We start from the raw sequence: 17730 nt of genomic DNA, 5'->3' as shown, positions 1-17730 counted from the left end.
AAGGAAAAGAGCTAATGCTGAATGGCCAGCAAAGCCACTACTGTCTGTAGTGCTGGGGACTCCTACAGCTACAGTTTGTTCTTTTAATTAACTTCTCCAAACACACGGAGGGTGTCACACATCCTCACTGCTCTTCCTGTGCTCATGCTGTCCCAATGTGATCTCAAGGAGAGCCTGACTGCCTCAAGATGACTCAGACAGGCCCATGGTGAGGGCCAGAGCCCTTACGATGTTTTGTGTGAAACAGGGATGGAAGCAGCCTCTGGGCTGTTAGAAGAGACTACTGGGACCTGGAGCTGCTTTCTTTACTATGATTTTTTTCTATCCAAACCTGCTTTTTCTTCTCAGTTCATATTGCATGAGTGCTACCCTATTCAAGAAGATTTTGAAGAAGTGTGCTTGAAGTGATGAGCTTGGCTGTGCTGCAGAGCAAGTGGGCCAGAGCCCTCTAGCCCCTCTCATCTCCCCCTTGCAACACAGCATGAAAGTGGGTTAACAGGCCCCTTAAAATGGTGACTTCAGCCATCTCACAGTTCCTCTCACCAAAGCCATGATGCTTGCTTAGTCCTTCACCTCAGTCCTCTTTGGCATGATTTCAACGCAGCAGCAACATCTGCCAGGTGAATCCAGGAATGCCTGGCTGCCTGGCCATGCTGCTGAGATGGGGTGGCATGGGATGGAATGGGATGGAAAGCAGGGTACCCAGGCAGCAAAGGTCTCCTCATTTTAGACAGAAGGATCCTGATTTACACAATCAGAGACAAAAGCATAATCAACCTTGCTCTGATCAATTGCAGTGGAAATGGTAAGGAGCTATCAGTGCAGCAGCCAGGAGAGCGTAAAACTAAATATAACCTGTAGGAGGGGAAGAGAGGATGAGTTTTTGGAAACACTTTTCCGAAGTGAAACTGGAATCTAGGGAAGGTTTTACTCTCTTCTCCCCACTCTCCCAGTCTGTGCAGTGAAATGGGAGTTCCTGCCTTCCCTCTCGGATAGAAGTGCCACTCACGTCCTTGGGATGAACAGCTGGGACCATCCTGCTATCACCTCCCTGCGCTTCCTCACCACTTTAAAATTAGCATCACTGTGATCAGGCAGCAGCGGAAGGAATGCTCACCCACTGCTTGCCACGGCATTCAGAGCTGATCACTAAAGCAGCACCTGCCTCCAGGAGCCGGGGAGTTTGCAACACCCCATATCTCCAGCAGCTCGGGGCCGGGACTTGCTGTGCGAGCAGAAGGCTTTCACCCACCAGAGAGCTCCTGCTGCTGCTGGCACCGCCTCACGTCTGCCAGGGCTAGCTCTGCACTCGGTGTGAAGCAGCCGGGGAGGCAGAAGTGCCTCTCAGTCATAAATAGCAGAGCCGGTCTGAGCTGAAGAAGATGATTCAATGAGATATTTTGGTTGCATTTTTACAAAGGCAGCAAGACTCTCTATGGAAGTTATTTTTAGTGGGTTGAGCCCCATGATACTCATCAATAGGCACACACACTGCCAGTGCAGGAAACATGTAGAGTAAAACCACCCTGAGGGTTATCCAGACTAGGTGGTAAGTGCAAGTCAGAGAAGAGCTTCTTGTAAATTCTGAGCTCCAGAAACTTCATGGAGCAGATTTCACAAAGAGACCTCAGCAACACGAAAAGTCCATTCAGCCCTTCCTGGCCCATCCTGATAAATGTTTCGTTTCTGGTTTAACAGCAAATTGAAATTGATTAGGCCAGCATCGATATTGTCCTACAAAGTACAGAAAAGCTAAACTCATTTGGGATAAATCCCAAGAAAGAGCAACATTCATGCACGCAAACAGACACACACCATTTAAAATAGATTCATCTGGGATGCATAAAACCTGAAAAACATTCATTAAGACTGGAAAAGGAAACACTATTAATCAGCTCTAGGCTTCTTTTTACTCAGTGGAAGAAAACTTCAGTCAGATAATTTTTTAAACATACATAAACTCTTAATATTCTCATTGGAAGTATTAGCCAGATAACTTGCTGTAAATATGAGGAGGTGGGAAAAGAAGCAAATGAAAGGGGTTGGGGGCCAGATTATTTTTATTTTTTAATTTGCATTCAACAGGAGAAAGATTTATGCATGAGATGCAAATTGCTATGCATTATTTACACATCTGAAGAAAAACAAATCTTGAATGTAAATGCTTAGAGGGCATATTTTTAAATATGAAAGTGGTAACATTATTATAATGTTTATAACTCCCACACTGTTTAAAGGAGATTAAATTGGGGAAAAATGAGCCCTTTTATTTAAATTATAGAGTCCTCACTAAATATTAGGGCAGAAATCAAATACAAACATCTGTGTGTTTCTATTCTTGAGAGTCTTTTAGAGCAATTTGTTCACCTTGCAGTTGTCCTATCCAGAATATCCCAGTGGGTTAGCAACTGGAGAGGGCAACAGCCAATTACAGCATTTCTGTTTCCATTGTGAAATATTATTCATGCCTTCAAACAATTAAGAAATGGAAGTACCATTTAAAAGCAAGTCCACTCCATAAGCAGTCCAGATTGGGTAGTAGAGTATATATAACCTGTAGCTGAGCACTCTCCTGAGAATGAGGTGAATAGCACTGAAGCCTGCAATGAATGAGCAAACAAAGCTAAAAAACAGGAAGAAAACAGCAAGAATGTGAGAAAGATGAGATAAGAGCAAGTGATGGTACCTAGAAGATACAGCATCGCTTACCTGATCCATATCACTGAACTGTGCATTTTCCAGTTCTCTTTGGAAAATTTAAAGGACTTCTACTGTACTAGCACTGCTCAATCTTTCATGTATTCATTTCTGGAGGCAAAAAGCTATTATATGTGGTTTTTTACCAAGAGAAAATCAAGGTAATGAGACCTGAGTTATCAAATCCATATAAGTGCTTGACTCCTGCCAGCTTCTAAAACCTTTGATTATCTGCACCACAGACTCATTAAAAAGCAAAGACGTTTGTGTGCCTTCATGTCCTTGCCACTTTTGAAAAAGCGACTCGCAACACTGCCAACCTGAGGGGCTCAAAAGTTGTGAGACTAGACTGCATAAGCTGAAAAATAACCATGGAATTGCCACTTTAGCTTGCTTTTTGACTTTGTGAGAGCTGCATGGAGGTTGTTCTTTTCCTTCAGCTGCCCTACATGAAATGGACCTTAGAGTCACCTTTCCTCAGAGCACACCTCTCCAGTGGGCATGCTAGAGTGAGACCTGAGTACACTGAAAGAAGTGTTCTTGTAACACAAAGCAGTGACTGCCCACAGCAATCACTCTCAGGTAGCCCTGCCCACTGCAGAAAGAAATCAGTGGGAGTCCCGGCTGTGTCCTGCAGGAGAAGGAGCCTTGCAAGCACATGTTTCGCAAACTGAATCAAAACTTTGATAGAGAACCCAAAAATTTTAGCAGAGGGCTTAGAGAAGGAATGAGGGGCATTCCCTATCCTATTTCCTATTAAATCAGGCAAGGGAATTTCTAGTATGATTAAGAGTTGTCAAAATGAAAGGAAACCAAATCATTAGTCATGACCACTCACTTTTTGAATGTCAGTTCATAAACACATTAAAACCAAGTGAGAAAGCACCCATGTTTGCAGCCAAAGACGTGGAGCAGGGTTTTGTGGTTGTGGTTTTTATGGGTATCCCCATGGCTAATTCACATCCTGTTTTTGTTGATCTTTTAATATTTATGTCCAGATGCCACTGTAAGCTTCCAGATGTTTTTGCACAGACATCAAAAATGTTTGCATAGCAATTACCAAAAGAAAGTTTGAGGCATTCTCAAAGGGCTGAGTATGACAAAAAACAAAGTGGCTTTTGTTGCTAAGATTTAATTTTCTCTTTTTCTTCTCTAATTTTTATTCTATTATTACTATTATCTATTATTGTTGTTATTATTATTTCTTTATAGACCATTTTTCAGCCTACTGACCAAAAGCAGAACCCAATCCATCTACTCTGAGTATCCTGTTTAGGTGCTGCCTCCAAAAATTTTAGGTTTCTGATGTCAGATGACTCCTGCATTTTCTAGCAAGTACAAATATTTAAATATGTTCACAGGTGAGGGTGATATATCCATATAACTAAATCACCCATTCATTCTCCACTGACCATAGACGACTCTATTCCTGAAGTTTAAGCCACAAATATTCCTCTGCAAAAGAGAAGAGACTGAAGGAGCAGGAGCTAATATGTGCCCGCTGACCTTTTGGGTTCAGTCTTGAAGCAGTGGGCTCTGCCTTCCTGCCTGGTGCCACAGCATGGTCCCTCAGGAAGCTTCCCAGACGTCCCTCGGGAAGGAGGTGGAAATGAGCTGCCTGTCCATCTCCACTTTCACTGCACCACAGTTCTGACTCACAGAAAGAGCTTGTTGTCCCATAGCATCTGCTTCCAAAAATAGATGTGCAACTAAAACAGAGCCATCGTAGTGCATTCAGGCTAATAAGGAAATTATCTAACACTTGCAAGTGTCCACAGGGAAGGGACTCCTAGGAAGTCAGTGCTGGACCACGGACAGGGATTCTAGATGAAACAGACTGTATGGGTGGGAGTTAGGTGGGCTTAAACTCTTCAAGTTATGTGTTCTGGCAAATATAAAGCAAACTCATGCTTCCCTGTGTTTCTGTACCGTGTTGGGAAAAAAAACCCAAACCCCTAAAAGCAAATGTAATCCAAGTGCCAAGTGTGGAGGAAAAGAAACAAAGCCTACCTTAATGCTGATATTTATATCATATGCTAGAACAACACAACTAAAAAGACCTGTGTTCCTCTAGAGTGAGATGACACAGGGAGGTGATTTGTTTAGCACCAATGCTCAAAGTGACAGTCCAGCTGCCAAGTTTGGTGGCTTCTGTGAGAGAAAACAGGCAGTCTTGTTCTTTATGTGCTAAGTGTTTGCTGCAGTACACATTTTGGTCCCAAAAATAGTCAACAAGGGTTTTACCAGTGAGTTCAATGGGGCAAAGGTTTCCCTTTGGCCAGCAGCAGCTGCAACAGCTTCAGCCAACCACACTGCTCTTGTGAACTGGTGTGTCCCTGGATTTGCCCACAGAGCTCCACAGAGACAGAGGTGGGTGGCAAACACGACTGCATGAGTTATATTTGTATTTAGCCAGCTACAAGTGAAATTACACCATAATGTACTCAGGGAAGGATTTTTCACAGAGAAACAAATATTGAAGTGTGAGAGTGTTTGTCAATATTTTCTGTTAATTGACTAAGGATTGGAAACATACATCTACGTCCCAGACAGCGGTGTGAAGTGGAGATAGCCAACCACTCTAAACTGGCTTAGATACCAGAAGAAGTATGTCTGTAGCAGCATTATTTCAAACTCCCACTCAGTTAGAACTAGCTCAGGCATCTTCCTCAGTTACCTTGTAACCTGCAGTATATTCTGATGCTATGACATAGAAATTGCAGAGAGCAAACAGCTGGGAAACCATAAGATAAATTTAAAGTTATTTTTCAGAAAAATAAAACTTGCTAGAGAAATTATTTCCTATGAACATCTTTCCTAGTTTCAGCTCAACTCTTTAGCTCAAAAATTATGTTAAAAAAAAATGAAAATGAAAAAGAAAAAAAGATTAATCTGATTAGCATCAGGAAATCCATGCAGACATTATACAACACTGCTACTGTGAAATGTCTTCTTAAGTCCATAAAGCCAAACATAAAGACCTTTAAATTCAATCTACGATCTTTAAAAGGCAAAACAAAACTAAACCATGTCTGAAAACTGTGGGTCAGGTGTTCAGCTGTTGAGAAACACTGTGGTTTCCTTGAGTCCAGTGAAGCAAAGTTCCCACACATCAGCCACAAAAAGCTGTAATGAGTTGCACCAGTTATTGTATTCACTGAAATAAAGGAAGCTCCTCACAAGCCTTCCTGAACTGGTGATTCTCAGGCAAGTCAGGTGTCTTACCTAAATGATCTACCCCCAGAATTTAAGGATTTCATCTTACAAACACAGCCACCCCTGGAAGCTGCACTGACTGTAGCTACTTCCAACACTGACCATGAAACTCCATTTTATGATACTCAGCAGCAGAACCACCTATTCACCTTCTGTTTCTTGGCATTTGCTTATGATTAGTCCAGAGTCAAGAGAACATTTTATTCTCATAGCACTTGCTTGAAGCATTTTTGTCTCTGTTTATTACAATTATTTTTTTATCTTCCCCTGCAACATCAGACTTTGATCACTGTCAGGGACTGATTAATGAGCAAGGTGGACATGAGATGTCCTCTGGGAAGGCAATTTTTATGATTCATTTACAGTAGTGACATCTGTTTGCATCCTACTTTAAGGACTCATTTCATCAAACTGTAGTGACCAAGAGGCATGTCCCTGGAAATCTGTATTTGCCATTTGGGAAGCAAAACAAAATTTTATCTCATCAGACTGCAAAGGGAAGTGATGGAGTTTAACTGTGAACAGGATGGTAGTGCTGGGTTGACAGTTGGACTAGATGATCTTAAAGGTCTTTTCCAACCTAGACAAATCTATAATTTTATTTATGATTACTCTATCTTCTTTGGTCTTGCCCAGTGCTCCTAACTTGTCATGGCAAGAAGTTTGACCAAGGCTCAAAATGAAGGGCATGTGCTTATGCTGAAAGCCTAAAAAACCATGTGAATAGTTCATTTAGTAATGTTTTCTTCCTTTGTTTTATAGTGTTTCTGATAACAAACAGTGTTTAGCAATGAAAAATATGTTGCACTATAGCATCAGTAACCACAGAATTAAAGTGACTGAAGCTCCTTTAAATAAAGGACACCAAGGAGGTATGGGCTCATCTGTAGCTGTGCACCAAAATTACCCAAAATATTCCTCTCCTTTACCACTTCTAGTCAGGCAGGAGGTCATAAAAGAGGCCAAGGTGTACATGGTCTGGTAGGATAAAGCTGCCTGGACAGTCACATAAAGGAAGGGAGCCACACCTCTAGGCTGCAGTTGATAATCATGCCTCTTTTAATCAGGAGTCTGTCCTGGCTGTATCACAGCATCAGGGTCTCTCTTCTGTGCCATGACCCTCAGGAGTCTTTCACATGTGTTGAGCCCTGGCAGTACAGCTCAGGGGAGGGACCACAGCAGGGTCCTGTGCAAACACTGGAGGTATAGCCCAGGGCACAGCAGGTCAAGGGGGAAAGGACTGTGCAGCCCTCTGTTACAGCCCTTAACGGTTTATCTCTTATTTTCTTGCAGGTCCAAACAGGCATTTTAAAACCTTCAAACAGGAAAAAAAAAAAAGAAGGGATAAAAAATAATTTTAATTGCAAATAGTGGCATAAAACCTGTGCCATTCAGTCAGCCTTTTTCTACCAGGTAGTAGCTTAACTGGCTGTTTTTAAAAACTATTGCCTTGCCCTGTTAGATTCAATATCTGTCACATGATTAATGTGCTGGTGTCTTATTAACTGCTGTGTTAGAGGAGCTGCTGTACTCACCACCCCCCCCTTCTCTCACTCCTTTTGCAAAAACCTCAGTGCAATCCTGCTGCTCTGACTGGAGGGTACTGCACCTTCTGACTAAACATCATGAAGAGCAAAGAATTACCATTTCCAAGTAATCCATCCCATAAATCAACCCTCACATTTTGTTCTGAGGTGGTGAGGGACTGTGTGAGTTCTCCCTGTGTTCACATTCACAAGACTGTCTGTCTTCAGAAAGAAGAATAGGAAAAAAGGGAGCAGGGGGAGAAATCAGCAATGGTTAAATCATTCCAGCATCTGATTGCTCTTATCTGGACCTCCCTGGCTGCAAAAATAATTTGAGACTGTTGAAAATTGCCACCTTATCTGATTGGTGGTCTTACCAGCTGCTACTTTATCAGTGCCCAGCTGGATGAGGAAAGCAGGACGTGGCATGACCTTGGTGTCTCAGCGCCCGACCTCAATATCTGATCAGTCGGGTGTCTCGCTGAGGCTGCCTCGGGATGCTGTGTGTGTCCCCTCTGGCACCAATTAGTTCAGAAGACATTTGCTTCATACTGGCGTTAGCCCCCAGCACACATGCACAGAGCACATCCCAGCACAGCACTGCCCTGCCTGATGATGCTGCAGCACCTGAGGTTTAAGATGCTTTTCTGTAAAGCTTTGGCAGCCTTTCTCCCAAAAAGCTTAGTTTGCAGGACTGCAGACAGTCAGCAACATGTCAGTATCCTGCTGGCACTGCAGCCAAGGCAAAGCAAGGCCCCCACACGGCTTTCATTGGCTCTGTGTAAGCTATCCAGTAATGTCCGTCAGCACAGGGAATGTCACCGGCAGAGAGGCGCACCACAGACACTGCCACAGACTGTAATAGGGAGAAAATGAGTTTTGTTCCTTCAGACTGGAAATTGAAGGGAAAGGTTTTTACCCTAGCTCTAATAGCCATTAGCTGCATATCTGGGGAAGGCATTCCACCTCTCTGTGTTGAGACAAAGACAGAATTACACTTGTAAGAATCCTACCGAGGCAAGGTTATAGTGCTTGTTACCCCAGGGCTGCCCCTCAGTGCTGAAGAGGAGAAATTCCCTGTCTATTCCATTGGAGGGGCAGGGTGTCTGAGCAATACCTGTGATCCTCTACCCAAAGGAACAATAAGTGGGACAGTATCCAGGCCTTCATCAGCCCTACTCTTCCTTTTCTCCTTCACTTTTCTCCTTGCTGTGTCTTCAGGAGAGCCTCCATCCTGAAAAGATCCTGCAGGAAAATATATTCTTTGGGGCCAGTCCCTGGGACACAGTCACCTCCTCTCCTGGCTGCTTGATCTTCCACCGTGGTGGATGCTGTTTGAGGAATTACTTCTCAAAACAGCAGTCATTGCTCTGTGCTGCCCTGTTCAACAGGCAGAGTATGAACAGCATGCTGGGGAAAAATCCGGGCGTGACTCACCTGAGGTATCATAGACCAACAAGGGAAAAGGTTGCAATAAGTGAAACCTGGAGCACAGGGAAATTAACCATCCAAGGAAGATCACAGTACTCTAGCATGTCATTTCTAAAAAAGAAAATTTATAGTTCCTGTTTCAGTTTATAGCTTTTAATTCCTTTATATGTGTACATTTGTTATACAGATTTTTTAAAAGGTTGAAACTAGAATCAAAGATTTTGATTCTCTTAAGCCTTTAGTATGACCTCAATTTTCTTTTCTTTTTCCTGGAAATTACTATAAGTTTGTTTGTTCCTGTTCCATTCAACAGAATTTAATGCAGAATTTCTCATAAAACAGCGATTTCCTTCCCAATTATTTCTATCCATCACCTCTGCTGCATTCGGTGACTGCCAGTAGGAACTTTGGACATGGTCTTTTCACACCAGACCTGTGCCCAAACCCTGGTGTTTCTGCATGCAGGAAGTAGAAGAAAAATGTGTCAGTTTTATACCAAAAAAAGTCTCTCACAAGCTCTTACTCTGGGGGTAAATTTCCCTGCACAGTGAGTAGGGATTATAGCAGGGGGGGCCATGAGGATTAGAGCAGGGGAGTCCAGAAGACAAACCAATGGACCAGTGCATTCTTTGACCAAGGCTTTGTTTGCTGTTGTTCCAAAGTGCCAGAACATTGAAAACCATTATGTCCATGCAACCTTGGAATTTAAAGTTCAGGGGCCTATGTAAGTCTTTGCAGAAGGTGCAAAGTTTATTTTTAATGCTGCTGTAATTTTCTCCCTTGTTCCTTAAGCTGTGATAATAATAATAATAATAATAATAATAATAATAATAATAGTAATAATAATAATAATAATAATGAAGATAAGAATTTCCTATATATTTTTGTTCCATTTGGGCTTTACTCCACTGTGGCTGAGCAGAGTCATAGGGTTTGCTGTCTCCTAAAGCCAGATTAAAATGCCTTTAAGGTAGAGCAGTTGCAAAATAATCCTTACTTTATTTTGACAAACAAAGAATATTTAGTGTATTTGGAGTCTGATCGTTTACTAAAAGAAACAGAGTGTGACAGTACTTGTGGCTTGCAGTAGCAATCTTATCAAGCAGGGCTGCCTGCTGCCCCCCGACTGCACACAGAGCATAACCCTGGACAACATTCCTGCACTCATGAGGACATTGCAGCAAATTCCAGTCCAAATAAAGCCTCAGAACAGATAAGCAATTTCACCTCAACACACACAGATGCATATGCACAAAAATGTCCCCATATCAGGACCTAGATAATAAACCCAAGGATGCAGCCAAGTGCATCTTGATTGACAATAGGTAACAGATTGCCTTAGTGTATTCTTTAGGAGAAGCAAAACATACAATTAAATAAAAGTTGTTATTAAAAGCAACCCCCTTCCCCCCCGAAAATAGATGTCAAACTCTGACTAGATAAATGTGGTATTTCAGGTGGAAAATTGAATGGACTTAAAAGGAGTAATATGAACAGTTGGTCCTGGAAGAGCTTATAGACTGTAAATATTGCTCACTGCTGATGCTAACACAATGATGAATGTATCAAAATATTAGTATCAAAAGACTGCTGGAATAGATTGGCAATGTTGTGGAAAGCGTGAAGGGAGGTAGCTGTCCTTCCTGTGGCTTTATATTAATCTGGGTATTGGCTGATAGCAGGGGCCATGAGCACTATAATTAGATTTTGGAAATGTATATGGGGAGGAGGAAATGGAATAATTAAGGTAAGCTATCAGATGCCTGTCCTCGTCCTTTTTAAACAAGCCAGAAATATACCCTGCACTCGTTCAGCATGCAACCTTCAAGGGGAAAGGTGTCAGACACTGTAATTGGTAGAACTTGAATGCTGCTGTACTGGTGTCCCTTTTTTAAGGAAACCTATTTTCCACACTATAATTGATCCAGCAGGGTTGTTATCTCATAATGCACACCTAGAGAGGTACTAAGAGGCCTGAAGGTAGGAAATAGCAGGACACTTCACAGCCTCTGTGCTGCACCCTCTCTGGGGGAGCTCACTGCCAAGGCAACAGGCTATGTGGTGAAATTATGTATATGTATATGTATATGTATATGTATATGTATATGTATATGTATATGTATATGTATATGTATATGTACACGTATATGTATGTGTATATGCATATGTATACATACATGTATGTGGAGAGTCTGGGGTTTCCTTCTAAATGCATGGGTGAGGCGTAAAAAAGTGCTAATGTGATGGCATCTGGCCGGGTCTGACAGCTGAACCAGGTGAGCATTTGCTTCCCCTTCCAGGGTGCTGGTGGGCGAGAGAGCACCTGAAGGGCACACTGGCTTTTATTTAATTATCCTGCCCTCCTTAAACAACAGAGAACAGCCAGGGAACCTCAACAAACACACAAAAAAAGAATAATTTTGGTGTGGAAAATTATTTGACATTATTCTTAAATATTTAAAGGACACTGCCTGCTGGTTTGGAAATGCAGTGAATAATTTAATACTGTTTGACAGAATCTCTTTGGGTCAATTATTCAGTAAGTGGATTAATATATTCTGACTAAAACAAAGCACATTGCATTTTGGCGGGCATATCTCATTACATCACATATTCCATGTCACATTGCATTGCAGAGGATGCCAGCATAATAAAATGGGGCAACTTGAATTAAACAATACAATCAGAATAATTTCCAAATATTTTTCCAAACTTTTCTGTTCCTGACTGTTTCTCTACCTGATCTGTTTATATTTATCTGCTGAAAAAGGGCAATAACCCCAACAAGAGATCTGATCAACTCATTTTTTAAAAAATCTTGTTGGAAACTGCCAGCAACTCTTGACCTCATTACAACCCTAAGCATCTTATCTATACCAAACACTTTAATTTTAGAATAGCATCTTTAAAGCCCGAGGGGAAGAGAGAGAGCATCTCTTGATGCTTGACAGCAATTCTCTAACACTGACATAGTCCAAAACAGAAATTCTTATCAAATCGTTCTGAGGAAAGCAGCCGTAATATAGGATCTCAAGGGCAGTAGAGATACAATACAGGTTAAAAAAAGAAGGATCCTTGGGATTTTGAGAGATACGTAGAAGGCTTCAGAGGCAACAGCTGTCTCACACCAGGGAGGGTTTTGTAGATAAAATTGGAATGCAGGGTCCTGCTTATGTTTCAAATCACCAACAGCCATACCTCCCTCTCCTGTACTTCCACTTTTCATTCTTCCCCAACATGCTCTGAAGAAACAGGTGAGACTTTACTTGCAAAATCCCATAGTGCTAGGTGTGGATGACATTTATTTTAGTAAAGCTAATCAAAATCTGGAATTTCTTATTTTGTGGGGAATTCTCAGATTCTTCAGTGTTCCTTCAAGTAAAATGGGGATAAAAAATCAAAAATCTCATACCTTTACTGTGAAATAGAATATTCCAAAAGCAATTCTATGGCTATGCATTTTTTATAATTGTAGCATGAATATTGCAACATGGTGTAAAACCCAAAACTATGCTGTAGAGGACAAACGCTCAATATTGTGGGAGTGATCTGAGTATAATATGATGTTTACTTCATTAAAGTGAGATATTTCTAAAAACAGCTTCCATTTCCTGCAGTCAGCATGTTCTGACCAAATCCCTTTACCAGCTCAAAATTGTAAAGACAGATATGCAAATATGCATATCTGAAGGTCTAAGTAAAATCAGAATAAAAATTGTTACAAAAATAAAAGCTACCTGCTCTGCTGCTCTCATGGCTGCATTCAGCAAAACCTACTACATAGAAAGGCTAGGATGGCACTTGGCCTTGTCCAGCAGCTGCTTTAGCAGAGCAAAGAGCACATCTAGGGAAAAAAAGAAAGAGTTTTCTTCTGAACATTTCCTGAGGATGACTCTACAGGAATTTTTCTTACCATACTTATGAATGGGAGCAGGGATGAGGTCAGGATAAAGGTCCAGAGGAGCTTGTAAGATTTGTTGTGAGGAGTCCCTGGATTGTTTAATGCAGACCAGCACCAAAAAGTCCTCACTATCACGTGCATCTTTGCCAGACTATCTGAAAAATCTCTTCTCCAGAGCTGTATGGCAACCTGTCTTCTTCAGGTCTCCAGCATGAGGCCAGGAGTCCTTCCTGCAGTCCCATTGTCCAAAACTGCTGTGGCCTTCTCACACTCTTCAGGATCATAAAAAAGAGGGTCAAAGGCACTTCAAGAGAAAACACAAAGCTTGAACCAACCTTCAAAGCCCAAAAGAAGCCGGAATGGGAAAATGGTCAGGCTTTTAGATTAGTCAAATTTTCTTACCCATTTCTTTGTGTTTTGTGTTAGGGATCACACTACAGCATAGTGATGCTGCATGCTTGTCATTTTGAACATCCAAAATTGTTTTTCCCATTCTACTAATTGGGAAATGGAGACAAAGGGAAAGTCATTGATCTAAGAGCTTAGAGGTTAGTGTCACAGACTTACACAGAGCTTGCAGCTTTAGCTGTTGGCAAGGTTTGAGGTTGGACTGGCTGACATGAAGCTCTCAGATCTACACTGACAGATGGCAATGCTTCCACAAACAAACTTCCACATTCCAGACGCCCCCCAAGGAGCTCCTTTGCAGCAAGGTAACTAGTAGCAAGCACTGATGAAAAGATACAGCCTGAGTTCTCCTTCAGACTATTCAGTAATAAACATTAATATTGAAAACCCCATAACCACCTAAAAATGCATAACATCAAGGCCTCCTATCCTTGACTTTTATGCACATAACTTCACTCTGAGTCAGCCTCATTAAGCCTAGCTGAATAATTCGAATTCTCAAGTGTTTGGAGGGTTGAGAATTGAATAAACATAGCAGAAAGCTCACGTATCCTCCTTACATTTTTAAAACATGTACTTCCAAAGAGATGTTACAAGAAATATATTAAAGACAATAGTTCAGTAGGCTGAGATGAGAAAACATATGCTACCAGAAATCTCGCCTGATGTATGAGGGAAATGCAGTTGAACTAATTTCTAAATTTTCTAAATTCTATCATGTCACACTGAAAGCAGACAGAAATTTATTACACAGGGGGTTAAAATATACATGCATACATATACATTCACACATACATACATATACACCTTGAATGGCTCCTGTAGGCAGAGGCAGAAGGTGCTGTGTGGTCCCTCTGACACGTGGAGGAACAGAGGCTAGGGTGGGGTGGGTAAGGGAGGTGGGACTGGGGGCTGGGGGAGTCCAAGGGTCTGCAGTTTTTCTGGGTCTGCAGTACTATTCAGGGACATTTTTGGCAGGGCAAGGAGTAAAAGGATCACTAGCTGCAGCACAAGAAAGCCTAAAACAGGATGGTCTGGGCTCTGCCCCAACATGAATGCTCCAACATAGGAAGGAAAGCATTACCAAGAAATAAAAAAAAGATATATGCAGAAAAGAGTTTTTGGAAACCTCACAGGTAGTGGATTATTTTAGAAACACAGACACTCTCCAACCATTTCACACAGGCAGCAGAGTCTTTTTGCGAAGACAGGAGAACCAGAGGGAGAAGGGTCAGAATCAAAAATGAAAGTGGTCAGGTTAGATGTCCAGATTGAGCTGTTCAAAATGCCAGCTGTGAGTGATGGCATTAGTTTTTAAAATGTGCTTTTTAGGATTTATTACAACTAAAATGTCTGAAAGAAGCCACAGAGATGAGCCCAACTGTTTGAATTTCAGTGGTGCAGAGAAAGCCAGCAGTGACTACATCCAGCCTCTTGGATAGCACAAGCAAATTGTCTCCCCAGAAATGTGTGCTTCAGCCTCTCATTACAGCTGCACAACATCAGTTAGAAAGAGTTGCTGTCCTGACAAAGGGTATATCAGTTCAAGAGAAAATAAGTAAGGATCTGTTTTTTCTTTAGTAGATGTAGCAGGTTCAGTAGACTTTTTTTTTTTTTTTTTTTTTTTAATAATGAAATTTTCCAGTTAGAGAAGTGAGTATTTTCTATGTAAGTAAATATTTTCTATATTCCTGATTTGGGAAACTGAGTGCTTTCTCAAATAAGGGGTGGATTTGAAGCACTCATTGAAGGGCTATTCATGAATAGGGATCTTGTTTCTCAACAAGAAATGAAAGATGAAAGGAAGACCAAAACTATTTAGTGGATAAGGTTTAATGCAGAGTGATCTACCGAGATGAGGGGAATCACTTCCGTTTTTCACTGATGCACCAACAGAATTCGGGCTCCAGGCTTACTGAAAACAAAACAAATGCTGCTCTATTTGAAAGTAGAGTTACAGAGGAAAAAAGCCTTAGGAAGAAAAGTTCCAATTAAAAAAATATCTAGGAAAGATCAAAGAAACATTCATGGTTTAACTGACACCTGTAGCTCTCTCTCTAGTTACAAGGAAAGAAGGGTTACATGACGAACAGGGGCATGCTCCCAGAGGGAGGAAATGTGGCATTTGACAGGTGCAAGAAGCCAATAAATTATGGGATATATGGAACAGAAGGGGCCATCTATTTCATTGAAAACTGTCAAGGTTCAGTCTGCAGAAGATCAGAAAGAGATGCTTAAGATAGAAGTTAAAGATAAAAATGCTTTTTTTTTTTTCCTTTTTTTTTAGGAAGAGGATAAGAAGAAGGAGGATATCAGTCAGAAAAGTAACTGAGTTAGAATGTAAATCAAAATTTGCATTCCAGTGCTATAAAAGTATGATGGGACATTCTGTCTTCACGTTAATCATGTAAATTAGTTCAGGGCTGAATTCTGCTCTTACAACCAGAAATGTCTATAATATAATATTGCACGTGTTCTGAACACCGTGGGTTGTATAGTCTGCTGGAATTGTCTAAAAACACCAACTTTCCTACTTGAGTTTAAATTTTATCTCTACCACAGAGGAGGAAGAAATAGTCACCAGCCAGTGAATGTATGAAAAGCTGATAGCAAAAGCAGCACGAGGCTCAAACCTGATGCACAGGTGTCCAACAACTGGTGCTGCTCAGCATGGTGTTCAGAGCTCTGGCCAGGCTGGAGGCTGCCCTCTGTTCACCCTTGCTCTTGGTTTGAATCTGGTTTCTACTTGTGCTTCTGCTGTTCAATGGTATAAGCAGAAATACTTCATTGTCTCTTTTGCCGTAGGCAAGTGTGGCTGAGTGCAAGTGTATTCCCATTAAGTCATGGGCATTAACTGTGTATTACTAGCAGTGAACTAGGAAACTGCTACACAGTCTCCAAATTGTTCTATTTCTTTCCTCCCATCCTCCCCTTAGTAGGAACGGATTAAAAGTACAGACTCTCTGCGTTTTCCCTTTTAGAAAGAGGAGGAAATGGCAGCTTGAAGCTGAGAGCAAGACTTCCCCATAATATAAAACAGTGCACTGCCCCTGATGTGAAAGGAGCTACACTAATTTACATCCACAAAGACTGTGGCTCTCTAGCATACTAAGTATCCTGAGCTAGTGCTGCACCAGGTATTCAGCTGAGATATACAACTGTCCAGTGCTGACAGTACTGTGGGGAATTGGCTCTCCAAAAATAAAGTAGGAGCAGGCATAGAAATGCCTTGTCTTTCACTATGTGGCTCTCACAGTGAAGACAAAACCAACATTCCCATCAATGTCAACAGGATCAGAATATGGTCCTCGGAGAATATTTTATATTGTTACCTCCTTTCATGACTCAAACAAAATTTCCTTCCTGGGTAACAGCCCTGGTTTATGACAGGAAATAAGTGCTCTGTCACACCCTGATAATTAGTACATCACAGGCAGAATGTAAAACCAGGCAGTAAAATGGCATTAAGTTTCTGGCAGAACTTTGAGCCACATATAAACTATAAACAAGAAGACACAGACAAGACATGGTTGTACTCCTTCCTTTCAGAGAGGCTGATAATAGAAAGGTCATCGCCTCAGGAGAAAAGAGAATACTGAAAATGAGCTCACGCTGCAAAGCAGTTACAATGCCATTGCCCTGCTTCATATTCACACAGAAAAAAATCTCAGCACAAGCAGCTTTGGCTGTGTGCCTTTCTTAGCATATAAGGAACTTCTTAAACACACTGGGAGCTGAAGGGATCACAGTGAGGTGACTATCACTGACCATATGTGATGGAGATGGAGAAGGAAGAGTCTGCTGTGAAATGCTGTGAAATGTGGTGGGGGTTTAAGGTTTTTTTTTAATGGAGATTATCATTTCAGTGTTCTGAAAATAACCACTGTTCTGAGAAAGGGAAATGAGGGGAAGGAGGATATACAGCAAGAACAACACCACACAGGTAAAAATGAAGACCCTAGACAGCAGTGAAGAAATGGAGACCCAGGTTTCTACCCATTGCAGCAGAAAACACATTTCTCACACTTCACATCCATGAATCATTATCTAGAATGAAAAGACAAAACTTTTAAAAAGTAAATTAGAAAACAATTTAAGGGCTCTAGATAGATTCATTAAACCAAATTGACACTCATATATTCAGGAGAAGAAGAACATGCAGGTCTTTTCAAAGACTTTTTTTTAAAATGCCATGGAAATTAATTACTCAGTAACAGGAGTTGAAACCCACTGCAAACTTGAGTTTTTTGATTTGAGTGCAGATCCCAAATGTGCAGAAGGCCAAGGAAAACCCACATTAAATGGATGTGTGATCTCTATCCTTTTCTGGTGAGCAGGTGTCCATACCCCAAAAAAGCGGGGTAAACTGAGAAGCAAAGAGGCTCTGAGTCCCCCCTGCCCAGGACTCTGCTGTGACCATTCACCCACGCACCAGCTGGAGGAGAGTTTGTTTGCCAGCAGGGCTCAGGAGAAAGTTTACAGCAAAAGTGCAATGGGAGCAACGCACAGGACTGCACTTGGGCTACACAACTTCAGTGCCACACTGCATTC

The 17730-nt window shown here is 41.5% G+C and overlaps 1 long non-coding RNA gene across 2 annotated transcripts in view; it reads right to left on the bottom strand.

The window, feature by feature from the left end:
• Nucleotides 1–6530: 6530 nt before the first annotated feature.
• The window catches only part of LOC138108046 (uncharacterized), an 84416-nt gene continuing 73216 nt past the window's right edge, over nucleotides 6531–17730 (bottom strand). For both annotated transcript variants that reach the window (XR_011149837.1, XR_011149838.1), the window contains exons 4-6: nucleotides 8877–8981; nucleotides 8557–8684; nucleotides 6531–7228 (exon numbers count right to left, since the gene is read on the bottom strand). This is a non-coding gene — a long non-coding RNA (uncharacterized lncRNA). The remainder of the gene's footprint in view (nucleotides 7229–8556; nucleotides 8685–8876; nucleotides 8982–17730) is intronic.

Source organism: Aphelocoma coerulescens, chromosome 3, assembly GCF_041296385.1.
Source record: "Aphelocoma coerulescens isolate FSJ_1873_10779 chromosome 3, UR_Acoe_1.0, whole genome shotgun sequence".
Classification (NCBI taxonomy): domain Eukaryota; kingdom Metazoa; phylum Chordata; class Aves; order Passeriformes; family Corvidae; genus Aphelocoma; species Aphelocoma coerulescens.
Note: the sequence above shows the minus strand (reverse complement) of the source record. Positions and strands in the feature narration are given on the sequence as shown.